This window comes from Micromys minutus (genome assembly GCF_963924665.1).
Source record: "Micromys minutus genome assembly, chromosome: 14".
NCBI lineage: Eukaryota > Metazoa > Chordata > Mammalia > Rodentia > Muridae > Micromys > Micromys minutus.
In genome coordinates, this window is record NC_137983.1 from 11412299 (window position 1) to 11428050 (window position 15752).

At 38.9% G+C, this 15752-nt stretch overlaps 1 pseudogene across 1 annotated transcript; it reads left to right on the forward strand.

The window, feature by feature from the left end:
- Positions 1-2745: 2745 nt before the first annotated feature.
- Positions 2746-3630, forward strand: LOC308429541 (small ribosomal subunit protein uS2-like; annotated as a pseudogene). The gene has a single exon. The product of its transcript is annotated as a small ribosomal subunit protein uS2-like (transcript).
- Positions 3631-15752: the final 12122 nt, after the last annotated feature.

Below are 15752 nucleotides of genomic sequence, written 5' to 3' on the forward strand. Positions count from 1 at the left end.
AGAGGGAGAGAGGGAAAGAGAGAGAGAAGGAGGGAGAGAGGGAGGGAGGGAGAGGGAGAGGGAAGGAGAGGGAGAGGGAGATTGAGAGGGAGAGAGATAGAGATAGAGATAGAGATAGAGATAGATAGAGAGAGAAAGAGAGAGAGAGAGAGAGAGAGAGAGAGAGAGAGAGAACTGGGAGGGGCAAGCAGTCCTTTTCTATGCTGCTTCCACACCTGGTAAGCCAGGCAGTGGTCCGAGGGAGGAACCTAGTGGAATTGTCTGTAAACTAAAAGTTTCGATATTCTAATTGTATAATATAGGAACAACAGTGTCTTTCCCCTACATCTTTCATGATCCATTTCTCTTTGAAGCCCACCAAAATTTGGAAATTATCTATTAAGTTTCTACATATTTTAAATTCTATCATATTTATATATTACATTTTAACTGCCAGAATACCTTGTGAGATAGGAAACTATAGTTTTGAAAGCCACTAAAATACAATAATTGACAATAACTGGAGTCCTGTTTATTGTTCTTAGCATTTCCTTCTCTGTGTACTGAATCCATATAATCCACAATTTCCCCAAGTGGCAACAATAGCAAAGTATCTCCTTATTTATCACAACATGTATTCAAAACCTTGAGTTGCATACATAAGAAATGTGAGTGTAGTCTGTACTCCTGCTGACTGAGGTGACAAACTGGATAACAAAAACAGGCTTGCAGAACGCTGCTTGAGTGCCGAAAAGGAGCATTATAACTAGTACTCACCAAGAGAGGTGCAGAGAAAGCTTCCTGGTGGAAATAATACATAAAACGTGGCTTATAGGACACGAAGAAATTATAATGAAATCTGTGGAATCTGAGAGAAAGAAGAGTGAGACTAATCAGCAATGCAGAAAGTCTGATGCAAATTAGATTGTAGAGCCCTGGTGTGAGGACAAGGGAGGCAAAATTGAGATGAGAGAATCAGGTGATGAAGAACCAGATATGTCACTTAATAAAAGGAGACATCACATTAACACCAATGAGAAGCTATTTAAAGATTCGAGGCAGGGGGGCAAACATGATCATAATTGCATTATGTAAATGGCCTATTATAATGATAATTTTATGTTTATGTTTGTGCTAAAGCTTCAAGACTATAAGTTCCATATCCTCTGAGGAGTAGACCCCTGAGGAAGAATAGTAATGATTTTTCTAGCAACTGCCTTTGCAGTCTTAGCTGACCATCCCCAGTGAGCTCCAACAGTAAATAGACTGAGCTGCACAGTGACAGGGTAGAGATGGTATTCATGTCTAATCACTGTGTCCCAAGTTACAGCACAGCATCTCTCTCTCACTCAACGAAAGTTGGCATTACCATAGAGAACACTTCTAACAATTTAAATTTTAGTCTTTGTAGGCTTGTGGATGATGGCCTGAAGAAAGATGAAGGATTATATATAATAGTCATCACTTCTAGTATCTAGAAACAGTGACACACAGGTCTTGACTTGGGTGGAATATGGGAATATGGTCAAATGTTCAACTCTACTGAGACATTTCTCACATTGTAACGTCAGGAAAGTAACAAGTAAGATGTAGATGACCCAGTCAGAGAAATGTTTTGTCTCTTTTCAGCCTGTAATTTACTTCAGTCACATAAGTACTAGAGAGAGAGAGAGAGAGAGAGAGAGAGAGAGAGAGAGAGAGAGAGAGAGAGAGAGAGAGAGAGAGAGAGAACTGGCAATCCTTTCCTCCTGAAGCCTTCCCACACAGCAGGGAGAGCTGGAAAGGGAAAAGGCTCTAAATATCATAGCTTTTATTATATCTTTGGACAGGACATATTAATCATGAACTCTTTGGGGCATTTTAATATGACAGGGCAGAAGGAAGGAGACTGAGCTCGACAAAGCAGCCTTTTAAGGAAAAATGTGGAAAAAAAACTTATCTCTGCAGTTTGTGTGGTGGTTCTCAACACTCTGGTTCGAGAAGGGTGTTTTGATTGTTACGTGAAAATGCTTTCAGATTCAGCTATCTTGATACTATCTTTTGTTGTGTTCATATATTAAAGATTCTTTTGCCTTTCTAGAGAGATGTGACTGTTATTACATAATGCCTCTCATATCTTAAGATATTTGTCTATTCTTTAAATGTGTTGCTTATAGTTAACAGCATGATGCCTTCTTTTTTCCTTAGGTATTACCATCTTACCCTTTTCTTTCCATTTCTATTTTAAATATTTAAGCTGGAATGATAGCTAAAACCTGTAACCCCAGTACTCAGAAAGCTGAAATAGGATCACTTTGAAATGTTGAAGGCTATCCTGGAATAAGTGTGAATTCTGGAATAGCCTGTTGGGAAAAAAAGAATAAAATCTATTTTTAGAGTGGTTCCAGGTTCACGGTGAAATCAAACATAAAACACAGACTTCCTACCCATCACCTCTTTCTCCCATCATAATCCTGCATGAGTGGTAGGTTTGTTACTCATGGTAGGAGCTCCACTGCCTTCCCAATTGGCAACATTCTGCATCACAGAGGCACACTAAATACCAGTAATGAAGCATCATTCCTACCCAGAGCCAACAGTTTATGTTGGGGCTCGAAGTTGTTGTATATCCCATAGATCTTTGACAAATTTGCTATGACAAATCTGGTATCCACCATCCTGGTATCACACAGTGAAATACACTGCTCTCTTTCTGCCCTACCTGGGGACGGGTCCATACGGCGTTGTTCGTGGTTTCCATCGTAACTTAAAAGGGAAACTTACACAATGTCCGGAGCCCTTGACGTCCTGCAGGTGAAGGAGGAGGATGTCCTCAAATTCCTTGCTGCAGGAACCCACTTAGGTGGCACCAACCTTGACTTTCAGATGGCGCAGTACATCTGCAAAAGGAAAAGTGATGGTTTCTACATCATAAGTCTGAAGAGGACCCGGGAAAAGCTGTTGCTTGCAGCTCGCGCGATTGTTTCCGTTGAGAACCCCGCCGACATCAGCGTCATCTCTTCCAGGAACACTGGCCAGCAAGCTGTGCTGAAGTTTGCTGCTGCCACAGGAGCCACTCCAATTGCTGGCCGCTTCACACCTGGGACCTTCACTAACCAGATCCAAGCAGCCTTCAGGGAGCCACGGCTTCTAGTGGTGACAGATCCCAGTGCTGACCACCAGCCCCTCACAGAGGCCTCTTATGTCAACCTGCCCACCATTGCTCTGTGTAACACAGACTCTCCCCTGCGCTCTGTGGACATTGCCATCCCGTGCAACAACAAGGGAGCTCACTCAGTGGGTCTGATGTGGTGGATGTTGGCCCGGGAGGTACTCCGCATGCGAGGTACCATTTCCCGTGAATTCCCATGGGAAGTTATGCCTGATCTTTACTTCTACAGAGACCCAGAGGAGATTGAGAAGGAGAAACAGGCTGCTGCGGAAAAGGCTGTGACCAAGGAGGAATTCCAGGGTGAATGAACCGCACCAGCTCCTGAGTTCACTGCTGCTCAGCCTGAGGTGGCTGACGGGTCTGAGGGTGTGCAGGTGCCCTATGTGCCCATCCAGCCGTTCCCCACAGACTGGAGTGCGCAGCCAGCCACTGAGGACGGGTCAACAGCTCCTACAGCGCAGGCCACTGAGTGGGTTGGAGCCACCACTGAGTGGTCCTGAGCTGCTCAGCAGATACCTGAGGAAAGGGGGAAAAGGTGGAAGGAAAGTAAAGTTTCTAAAAGAAGAAAAAAAAAAAGAAAAAAAAAAAAAAAAGAAAGAAAGAAATTCATTGCTCAAAAAAGCTCTGGCTCCATGAATCTTTTTTCTTCCTCTTGCTCCTTGTTGATGACTCTTGGCCTTTGACTGGCTTTATACTTTTGATTTTCTTCAGTATCTCTGATGGTGTGTAAAGCCTCGTTGGCTTTATCTGTCAACTTCACATAGCCTAGAATCATTGACAAGGGAATCTCCATTGGTAGATTTCCTTGATCAAATTGGCCTGTGGGCATGTCTTGATGGTTAGTTGATACATTAAGGTCCAATCCACTGTGGAAGTAGTGTTCTCTGGGAGGGTAACCCTGAACTGCATAAAGAAAGTGATGTAAGCATGGACCTCTAACATCAGAAGCTATGTTCCTCGTGGTTTAGACTTCAGGATCTGCCTCGAATTTCTGCTCTGACATTCCTCAGTGATAAATTGTGGCCTGTGAGCTGACGCAAACCCAATAATCCCCTGAGTTTCTTTTTGGTCATGTTATTTAACTCAACAACAGAGGTGAAGGCAGAAGAATGAGTATCATGCAGTATGCTTCCCTTTGAGACTGATATCATGGCTGTGTAATTTACCTATAATATTGTCCTGTCTCTTTCATACATTTTTTAAACAGATAAAAACACGTCATGATTGTGCATCGTCTGTATACTTTGGAAAAAGTATCTTCGTTGCTGCCAATCTTGGCAATTATAAGTGAAGTGCTATAGATGTACATGTGTAGGTTTTATATTGACATGCTTTTAAGTCTAATTACCAAGAAAAAATGGTTGCCAGATTACTTGACAAATGTTTAGATTTTCAAATATATCAACTGGGCTAAAAGATGGATTTGCATATACAGACGCTTGCTGCCAAACCTTATGACCTATGTTAGATCCCAGGAACTCACATGGTGGGAGGAATGAGCCAATTTCTGTAAGCTGTTCTCTGATTTCCACACGTGCACTGTGGCCTGTGTGCCCTGCGTACACTTCCACGCCCTCATCTTAACTAAGTAAATATAAAAAGTGAGTGTCTTGCATCTGCACAAGCAATGACTCAGTGCTTGTCATGTCCAGCATCTTCATTGGCCCATGTTCTGATTTGTACCCACTCTGAGAGTCACATCTTAGTGTGGTGGTTTAGTTTGTCAGTTATCTGTTGTTTCAGTTGTTAACTCAGTTAACGTTTATGTTCTGTCTGTTGAGAGCGATCATTTTTATTAAAGTACTTTAGCAATTTATTTTTACTAAACATGTTTAAGCAAGTTCCATTATCTTTAAACAACTAGTTTATTCTGCTGAAAACATAACATTAAAAATATTCCTTTATATGAAGTTCAGCCTATTATATATATTATTTATATATAAGTATATATGGATGGAGATTCAGTACCTCTGCAATGTTCCTAAAATTACTGTCAAATTTGGCATTTATGTGCTCTCCAAAATTTGTTTAAACTTTGTCCTATGGTGTGTTTTCTTGGTAGGACAAAACAACATAATGAGAAACAACTTGGTGAAGAAAAGTTTCCCATCAGCTTATAGGTTATAATTCATCGTGAAGAGAGGCAGACAGAATGCAAGGCTGGGATTTAGAGGTAAGAACTGGAGCACAGCTCATTCAGGAAGACCTCTTACTGGCTTAATCCCCTCCGCTTTGGCTTTGTTTCTCTTATATGATCCAAAGGCTCCTGCCTAGTAGTAATTTGGCCAACAGAACAGAGCAATTTGATAGAAGCTTTTGTTTAATTGAGGTCCTTTTTCTCATATGATCCTACCTTGTATCAATTTCACAGTCACAGCCCAGCATGAATGGAACCTTAAGAAGGGTGTTTATTTCTTTCACAACCATTTCTGGATACACTTTCAAAAATGTATTTCAATGCCATGTATAAGTTAGCTATTGTTACTGTGACAAAATACATGATATAAACAATGTAGGCAAAGAAAGATTTACCTTCTCTGCTAGTGACATTTGTAGAATACTTCTCTATGCTGGCTGAAGAGACCCTATATTGTGTCCATAATATATTTATTACTACTCTTGCTTAGCCACCAGAAATACTCTATAGCTAGATCTCACACACTTGCATATGAGAAACACAGTTTTAAATTAGCAAGTAGAAGCTTTCTCCAGAAATTGAAGAAGATCTCAGAAGATAAAAATATCTCCTATGCTCATGGATTAGAAGGAACAACATTGTAAAAATGGCCATCTTACCAAAAACAATCTAGAGATTCAATGCAATCCCCATCAAAATTCCAACCCAGTTCTTCATTGAGTTGGAAAGCGCCATATGCAATTTCATCTGGAATAACAAAAGACCTAGAATAGCGAAATCCATCCTCAACAACAAGAAAACATCTGCGGAATCACTATCCCTGACCTCAAGCTATATTGCAAGGCAATTGTGTTAAAAACTGCATGGTACTGGTATTGAGATAGGCACATTGATAAAAGGAACAGAATAGAAGGTCCAGAAATGAAACCTCACACATATTGTCAATTGATTTTTTGACAACTGAGGTGAAAACATTCAATGAAAAAAGTACAGCTTCTTCAACAAATGGTGTTGGTCCAACTGGCACTTAGCATGCAGAAGAATGAAAATAGACCCTTTCTTATCTCCTTGTACAAAGCTCAAGTGCAAGTGGATCAAAGATCTCCATATTATACCAGGTACAATGAAACTATTAGAAGAGAAAGTGTGGAAAACCTTAGAACACATAGGCACAGGAGAAAATTTCCTGAACAGAACACCAATGGCTTGTGCTCTAAGACCATGGATTGAGAAATGGGACTTAATAAGATTGCAAAGTCTCTCTAAGGCTATGGACACTGTCAAGAAAACGAAATAGCAGACAACAGATTGGAAAAAGATCTTTACCAACTCCACATCTGATAGAGGTTTAATATCCAATATATACAAAGAACTCAAGAAGTTAAATGCCAGAGAATCAAACAATCCCATTAAAAATGGGGTACAGAGCTAAACAAATAATTCTCACTTGAGGAATATTGAATGGCTGAGAAGCATCTAAGAAAATGCTCGACATCCCTAGTCATCAGGGAAATGCAAATCAAAACAATCCTGAGATTCCACCTCTCACCAGTCAGAATGGCTAAGATCAAAAACTCAGATGAGAGCAGGTGCTGGCAAGGATGCAGAGAAAGAGGAACACTCCTCCACTGTTGGTGGGGTTGTAAACTTGTATAACTTGAAAATCAGTCTGGCCTGGCGGTTCAACAGAAAATTGGACATAGTTCTACCTGAAGACCCAGTTATCCCACTTTTGGGCATATACCCCAGAGATGCTCTAACATACGATAAGGACACAAGCACCACAATGTTCATAGCAGACCTATTTATAATAGCCAGAAGCTGGAAAGAAACCTGATGTCCTTCAGTAGATGAATGGATAAAAAAATTGTGGTATATATTCACAGTGGAGTACTACTCAGCTATTAGAAACAATGACTTTATGAAATTCCTAGGAAAATGAATGCGTCTAAAGAATATCATCCTGAGTGAGGTAACCCAGTCACAGAAGAACAGACATGATATGCAGTCACTGTTAATTGGATACTAGCTCCAGAAAACTCTGAATATCCCAGAAACAACTCACAGGCCATATGAAACTCAAGAAAAACAAAGGCCAACAAGTGAAAGCCTCAGTCGTTCATAGGAAAAAAAATAAGTGTATAGCACCCTCTCAGAATGTGGTACACCTGGACCTTAAATCATTAATAATTCAAGAGCTAAGAGTATAGCCTTGTGGTAATTTTTAGTATTTGAAAATCATTATGTTTAATCTGTACACACCAAGAAAACTTTGACTGTTTCCATGTTACATTTCAAATGTTATCCCCTTCCCTGGTTACCCCTCCAGAAATCCCCTATCCCATGCCACTTCCCCCTGCTTCTATGAGGGTTCTCCCTCCCTCACCCACCCAACTATCCATTTTCTCTGGCCTCCCTGACCTGAAATTTTCTTACACTGAGTCATCAAGCCTTCACAGTACCAAGGGCTTTTCCTCCCATTGATGCTTGACAAGCCCATCCTCTGCCACATATGCAGATGGAGCCATGGCTCTGTTCATGTGTAGTCTTTGTATGGTGGTCTAGTCCCTGGGAGTTCTGGGGGTTCTGGTTGGGTGATATTGTTGTTCCTCTTATGGGGTTTCAGACCCCTTCTGCTCCTTCAGTCTTATCTCTAACTCCTTCATTGGTGAGTCTGTTTTTAGTCCAGTGGTTGGCTGCAAGCCTCTACCTTTGTATTTGTCATATTCTGGCACGAACTTTTAAGGGACAGCTTTGTCAGGCTCCTGTCAGCATACACTTCTTGACATCTGCGATATTATCTGTGTTTGGTAGCTATTGATCTAAAATTTTCTTTTTTTTTGTATGTATCATTTTGTGGCTGGAGTATCATTCTAACAGGGTAACAGTGACTTAATAAAAAGAATTTGAAAATTAAAATAAAAAAAGATGCTTCCTTTCAGGTGGCTGGTATTCCTAATACTACAAGAGAACATTCATCAATGATTTTCCCAGTTATGGGCTTTTGTACACTTATGTCTGATGTGTCTAGTTAAATGTGCCCACTGGCACAGTCATGGTATGACTGTTATGAAGTGTCAAATCATTTATTTCTTGGAATTGAGCCCTGACCCATGGGAATGAAAACATAGACATTACTATAAACCTGAACAAAAGCTTCTGGCCACGGAAATCAGACATCCAAAAAAAGACTGTATTAATAACATTTTGATAAACAGATGTGTAGCTAAGTGTGTGTGTGTGTGTGTGTGTGTGTGTGTGTTTGTGTGTGTGTGTTTATGTGTGCATGTGTTTATATCTATTGATTATTGTTACCCTCAGTGTATTTCAAAACCTCTTTTGTCAGAGGATGAAAGCTGATGTAAAGATTCATAAGGGGTGAACATGTTGAGAAGAAACAACTGTTCAGAGTTTGGCTCAAACCTAGCTCTCTACATCATCCTCTCCAAGGCCATCACATAAAATAGGCAGGAAGAGTAGAGAGGAGCTCTATGACACTGTCTCTGGATGTGGCTGGGCTGTCCCAGTCATGAGTACTGCAGATGTGGCCACCAGCACAAGAACTCAACATATGGAAAAGCATACACAAGCATATGAGGATGGAGTAGGTTGGAAGAAGCAAAAGTGGGAGGGGGAATATGATCAGTAAACTTTCTATACACCTACATAATTATCAGCAAACTGATAGCCTAAGTTAGGATTGTAAATGTAGATATTAAAAGTAGATGTATATAAATTGGATGGGAGTGCATTGGTACTAAAAAAAATTAGAGATGATTTTTTTTCTTTTTAATTTTACTTAAGATACAGTTGCGGAAATTTTCTCCTTCTGTTTTCTACCTCTGCCCCTCCCACTTAATTCCTCTCAAATTTGTGACCTCTCTATGCATATGTATAAGACTCATATGCATAAAATATGCACGCATATGCTTAAAATAGAAATACAACTTACTGAGTTTCTTTAGTGTTGTTGCTTAATTTCAGAGTTGAGGACTTGGTATTGGTAATCAATTAGTCTTTTCTCTGGAGAAGATTAATTCTATCTCTCCAGGCAGTCATTTATTGCCTGTAGTTATTCATCTAGAAGTGGGGGTCCTTAAGATTTCTTGTTGTCAATTAATGTCATTGTTTGAGCTTTGTGCAGGCAACAATACAGTATCCACATCTTCGGTGTGACTTTTCTGTTATTTCCGGGAAAACTAATCTTACAGCAGGATTCCCTCTTCCTCTTCCCCAATGCTCTCTGAGCACTTACAGAAACTGTGTTGTAGAAGTAGCCATTGGGACGAGGTTTTTCACCATCAAACATTCTCTGTAATTGTCTTCATCTACCACAGAGAGAAACTTCTTCAGTAATGTGTGAGAGCTATACTTAGCTGTGTTTGTAAGCTTAAGTATGTGGAATTCAATTAGGAATTATGTAGGTTTAAAGAAAGTTGGGGAGGTTGGTTCTCCTTTAAGATACAGGACTTACTAACATCGGGTAATTGTCTAGGTTTCCAATGTTACGCATCATTTCCCTCCTGTTGAGTGGACCTCAAGTCCAATTAGACACCTGGTGCTTACTGCCCAGATATGGCAGCCGCTGTTGCACACTTGGGGATATGTTATAAGGCTGGCTACTGTGCTTCATTGTCATTATATTTCCTGAATGCCAGTCAGGGAGGAGGCTTTTAGGTCACAGCTGCTAAAATATTCAGAGCCCTGTGTTTGAATAGTCATAGTTTTAAAGATAATTTTAAATTAAAGAAAAAATGTTTTCTGTAATGGCTTATGTTTTTAGAAGGTTTATCCACCATGATCCAGAAGGTATGGTGGAATAGAGAAACATATCTTGACAGTCAGGAAGCAAAGAGGAGTAGCCATTTAGCTCTCTTATTTAATCTTTCTCACAATCCTATAAGGTGGTGCTGCTCACAACCAGGCTAATTTTATTTCTCGCTTAACGCTCTGAAAAGCTCTCACAAACATGCCCAGGGGTATGCTTTAGTAATCCCCTTTGTCTTTTTAGTTAAATCAAGTTGACAATTGTGATTAAATATCAGAATTTATGAGTTTGATTAAGAGGTTTCGTGATGTTCTTTCTTATTTTTTTTTTCCACTAGAAAAGTAGCAGCCAGCCTCTGTGGATTCCAATCTGTGCTTGATTTCTATGTGGGTGGGTATGGAGCTGCCTCTCAAGTACAGGTCTTCTCAGGAATGTCCTACATAGGGAGATGTGTTTTTTCTTCTTCTTGTGTTAGTAAGAAGCTCTTTACACAATAAGTGGATACTCATATGATAGAAGAAATTGTTCCTGATTTGTCATAAAAATCTTGGTTAGGTTGCTGTATTGTTATGGTTGTTTCAGTGTAGACCATCAATTCACAATGCTGATGAGAGCAGGCACTCACTGTCCATATTCATTATGTTTCTCATTTTACATATTTTGTACAGTGTCCATCTGATATTGGCTTTCTTCCCTTTTGTGTTGACATTGTTGAGAGATTCTATTTATCATTAGATTGATTTGAAGGGTAGGTGCAATGGCACATGCCTACATTTCCAGATTCTGGGAATCAGAGGCCAAAAGATCATAGCATGTTTGAAGGCAACTTTGTCTTTATAGCAAATTCCAGACCAGAAAGCTACATATTCAGACCTCGTTTAGTTAAAAACAGAATGGAAAAAAAGGGAGAGTAGAGGAGAAAAGAATACAAACTGATCAAGAAGACCACTCTCATACACTTAGAGAAATTTCAATGTGATAATATAGCCAACTTAGCAATTACATTAGATGGTAGTTACATACTTTGGTTCTGAGTATTTATCGCTAAAAATGGTTACTGTGAACAATTTCTTCCTCCAAAGGTTTCTTTGGGTGTTCATGAGCAGAATAATTTGTAGTGTTGTATAATTCGTAGTGGTGATGATGAATCTGGGCTCATAGGGTTGAAGAAGAAAATATTTTCATATTTTAACATACCAAAGTCCTGATTTTTCTTTGTCCCAGGTTTGTTCTATACTCAGAATGATCACTGTGACACCTTAGACTCAAATTTCTAGAGCTTAGATAGATGGTCAATTTTAACACATACAATTTTGAATCATTTGTCAAAAAATGAATATATTTTTTCTTATATGATTTGATTTTGTTTTCATTTTACCACACAGTCATCACTAACTTTATCACACCTAACATTTTTTGAGAAATCAGCTTAACCTGACCATTTTCTGAAAGTGAGAAATTGGATAATAATGATTATCCCTTCAAAATCTTTCAACCACTTTCTAGGGATTATGTCAAAGCTTTACTGTATAAGCTCCCTAAAAACTAGCTGCGCCTCACTTTCTAGTACAACCTACTCTGTCCCTTACCCCCAGGCGATTCTCTGAATGCACAGAGTTCCTTACATCTCTGCTTCAAAGTTTTGTATGACTTCTCCCCTAAGAAGTATTTGCCCTATATTTCTTCAGTTGTAGATTGACTTGTCCTTTATGTTTCTGTGTTGCTTCCTTGAACTTATTTCTCAGGGTGCAAACACTATGACTTTGGAAAAAATGCAAATTGTTTGTGTCATTCAGTGCAGAAATACCTAAAAAGCTTAATTTAATACTTTTTAATGCAGCTGAGAACACTGTCCCCTATTCTGGGTCCAGTTCATTGCATACTCGTCCACTGTTTCTATTTTACTCTTCCTGCATCCCCATCTCAAATGGCCTCTCTTGATTACTCCTGATTGTGAAAGCCAGGATAATTTCTGTTTAATCCAGTCCCTTGACTTAGGATGATATATAAAAGAACAACACCCACCACAATGTAAATTTTAGATAAATAACTTAAAATCTGAAGACATTTATTAATTTCTTGCTATAAATTCATCTGACTTTCTGTATTAATATTTTCTAAGTGCAGCAATTGTTTCAGATTACAGCAGAGCCTCATTGTGAACACAGTCAATGTGATCAGTTGATTTATTGTTATTAAAGCACACACTACAGAACCAAACACAAATGGAACAAAAAGTCAGTGCCGTGATGAAATGATTTCTAATAATATTCTGCGGCTCTCATATGTTGGTGCTTAACCCTGTTGTCATCAGAGGGCCTTCATCCAGCACCTGCTCATTGTAGATGAAGAGAGTCACAGAAAGACATTAGCTGGAGCTCTGGGAGTCCTGCAGAAGAAGGGTAGAACAAAATGGCAGGAGCCAGAGGCATCAAAAACACTGTGAGAAATCCCACAGAATTAACTAACCTACAATCATCAGGTCTCACAGACACTGAACTGACAACCAGGAAGCCGGCTTAAGACTTACCTAGGCACTCTGTAAATTTGTTGTAGTTGTATAACTTGGACTTCTTGTATGACTCCTAACAGTAGAAACCAGGACATCTCTTATTATTTTTGCTAATTTTTGGGACCCCTTTCCTCATACTGGGTTGCCTCCTCTAGCCTTAATGGGGGTGGTTCTAGTCTTATTGTAATTTGATATGCTTTGTTTGGTTGTTTTTCATGGGAGCCTGCCCTTTTCTGAAGGGAAATGAAGCAGGAGTGGATAGGGTTAATCAGACCTAAGGGTGAGGGACTGAGAGGAGAGAAACTTCATTCAGAATGTACTACTGCTACTAACTGAAATGTTCTCTTACCTGCTTCTTCTATTTGACTGCTTGCCTTTTGGGAGTGAAGCTAACCATCTATCACTATTTTGTATACAGAAATTGATAGTAATTAGTGCCAGGAGTAGAGAAATCACTTAAAGAAGTCTTACTTGTTAAAGGAATGAATGAAGAGAGACAGCTAAGATAATGGACTTATCAGTAACACTATTATGTGCCCTTTTAGTAAAACTTCCCAGCCATTTTATCAAGTAAAACTATTAGGCAATACCTTTTGTGTATTTGTTTTCTTCATCCTAAGCTATACACAGCATACACCACACTGAGAGGTACTTTCTTGTGTATCGTTGGTCCTCGCTTGATGAGCACTGCACATTCAGAGCCAGAGGCATCTTCATCTCACTCTCTGCTGCACTTTTGCCTTCCACACTGACTTCTTAGTCCCTGATAACTACAAAGAATATTATGGTTTAGAGAAGGGACCCACAGGACATTTTTTTAAAGTGGGTTGTGTTTAGCTCAATATAATCTGTGATTATTGATGAAGACTTTGATTTTCGGTTATGTTAAAAGAGTGGTACCAGTCAGGTTATGTTTTAAAGAAACCTGTTCAAATTTGAGCACTGTTTAAAAAATAATGCAAACTCTCTATTATCCTGAAAAGGGCCACAAATAATTACACCCAAAACATTCCAAGAGGCATGCTGTGATTTAAGTGCGTGCTCTCAAGTAAATTGCATAATGGTCTTATGAAAAGTGCACTAATCTCTCCATAACTATTTGTTAAAGGTATGAAAATTAGGCTTAGCTATATCCCTAGGGTTCTATATGGATAAGTAATGAGAAACAGCTAATTTCTTGTGCCTTAAAAATCTCCACTTTACATTATGCGATAAATTGTTGAAGGAATAGAGCTTGTTCAGCAAGAAGAGATAAAGTTCTGCCAGGTAATTTGAGGACCAGAAGGCTTTGTGTACTTCCAGAAAACTCAACTAGGTCTATTAGGATATATTTAGATAAATAAGAATGGGGATTTTCTGATACCCAAAGTTGTTAACTGTAAATAATTGGTTAAGAAAATGAAATAAATGTATTATTCTTATAATTGTTTTGAGCTTCCTCTAAAAATTACTTCTCACATTCCCAGAAGCCTTAGGAACTGCTGTAAAATAGACCAAGAGAACAGGTAGTTTACATTAGGAGGATCTACTGTTGAGATTTACAAATGAAAAAACGGACGGGCCATTTGGTACTTTAAAGATGTTAGATTTAATAATTATATCTGCCACATGTGTTCCCTCGTTAAATCTTCAGACATTTTTGTAGCTTTCCATAGAGCTGGCAGAATCTGAAAAAAAAGATGACATTTTCCAGCTTATAGCATTTCAAATCTCTGATGTAACAGCTTAAATACCCCCTATTGGACTTTCTGTTTCACTGTTTATAATAACTATCTGAAAGGATCCTTTATCAATGTGAAGTGAGTCTCCTATTGTTCTGCAGGGAAATTTTCAAATAGCTATTAAATTTAATGAGGAAGTTAAGATTAAGGAGGCAAGTGGTTCATCTAGGCTTCTATAGAAACTCAGTAGAGCAGAGGCAGAATCCTCAACTTACAGGTTGTACATCTTCTGGGGGAAAGAAGTGTCTTTGTTTTATGGAGATTTATATAATCTTAAGACCTAAAGTGTTGATTGTCTTGTTCATGTCTGGGTAGTCTACTGAAGCAATAGTTCACAAGACTCTTGGAGAAAATTGTGCTAGTGGCATAACTGAATTACACCAAGAAAGTATAAGCATATGGGGCTGAAAGTAGCTAATCACGGCTCTGAGAAATGTAATCATGATGAATGTTTATTTTTGGGGGAGGGGGAAGCTCCCATGTACGAGTGAGTGCATGTGACTGGATTTTTCACCCTGATGTCCATTTCCTGTTGCCTGTGATCACAAAATGAGGCAAATTTATGCATAACCCTCTCATTAATTGCAGCTACTCAGACACAGTTCTGAGGTTTCATTTCTCTTGTGGGTACTCACATTGGTGGGGAGGATGAAAACTTAAAGGGAAGCATCACCTAGATAATTAAATATGAAAGTATGATTTTAAAAAGGCTCAAGGGCTCTGAAAGCTGACACAAGTAGGACTTACCTCTACCACGGACAACACTTGTGATTCCAATTTTTAAATTTTATTTAATTTTATTGCTAATGTAAACATTATTCTATATTTTATTATTTGATTTAATGTATGGGTACTCTGCTGCATATACACACACATCCCAGAAGAAGGCATTTATCAGATCTCCTTATAGATGGTTATGAGCCACCACGTGGTTCCTGGGGAACTCAGAAACTCTGAAAGAGCAGCTAGTGCTCTATTGAGCCATATCATTAGTCCTGGATTTCAGCTTTTGAGACCTGATTCTAAAGTTCAGCTTTTTTTTTTTTTCTTTTTTCTTTTTTTTGGTACTTCTAATAGTGAGAATAATAGAGCTAAATGAGTCTAAATATAGAAACACAATAGGTTAAATTTCATAAAATCATACTAAAAGTTACAAATGAGGGCTAGAGAAACAGCTCATTGAGTAAGAGCATATGTGATTCTTGGCGAGAACCTGAGTTCATTTCTCATTATCTATTTGATGTAACTGACCTAGAGCTTTTCAGCAAAATACAATTGTGTATACTTATTATATCAAGTTGAAAAGTCACTTGGTAGCAGGAAGCAGTTGAAAATGAAGTCATCAGTATCACTGAAGAAGAGAGATATGTCTGTGGCAAAAATAAATAGTGAGATGGGTGAAAAAGACCTGAAGGTAGCAGAAGCCTAGGGGAAAAGGCAGAAGAAAGAGATGCAGTCCAGATGCAGACACTGAGGAGAAAGAT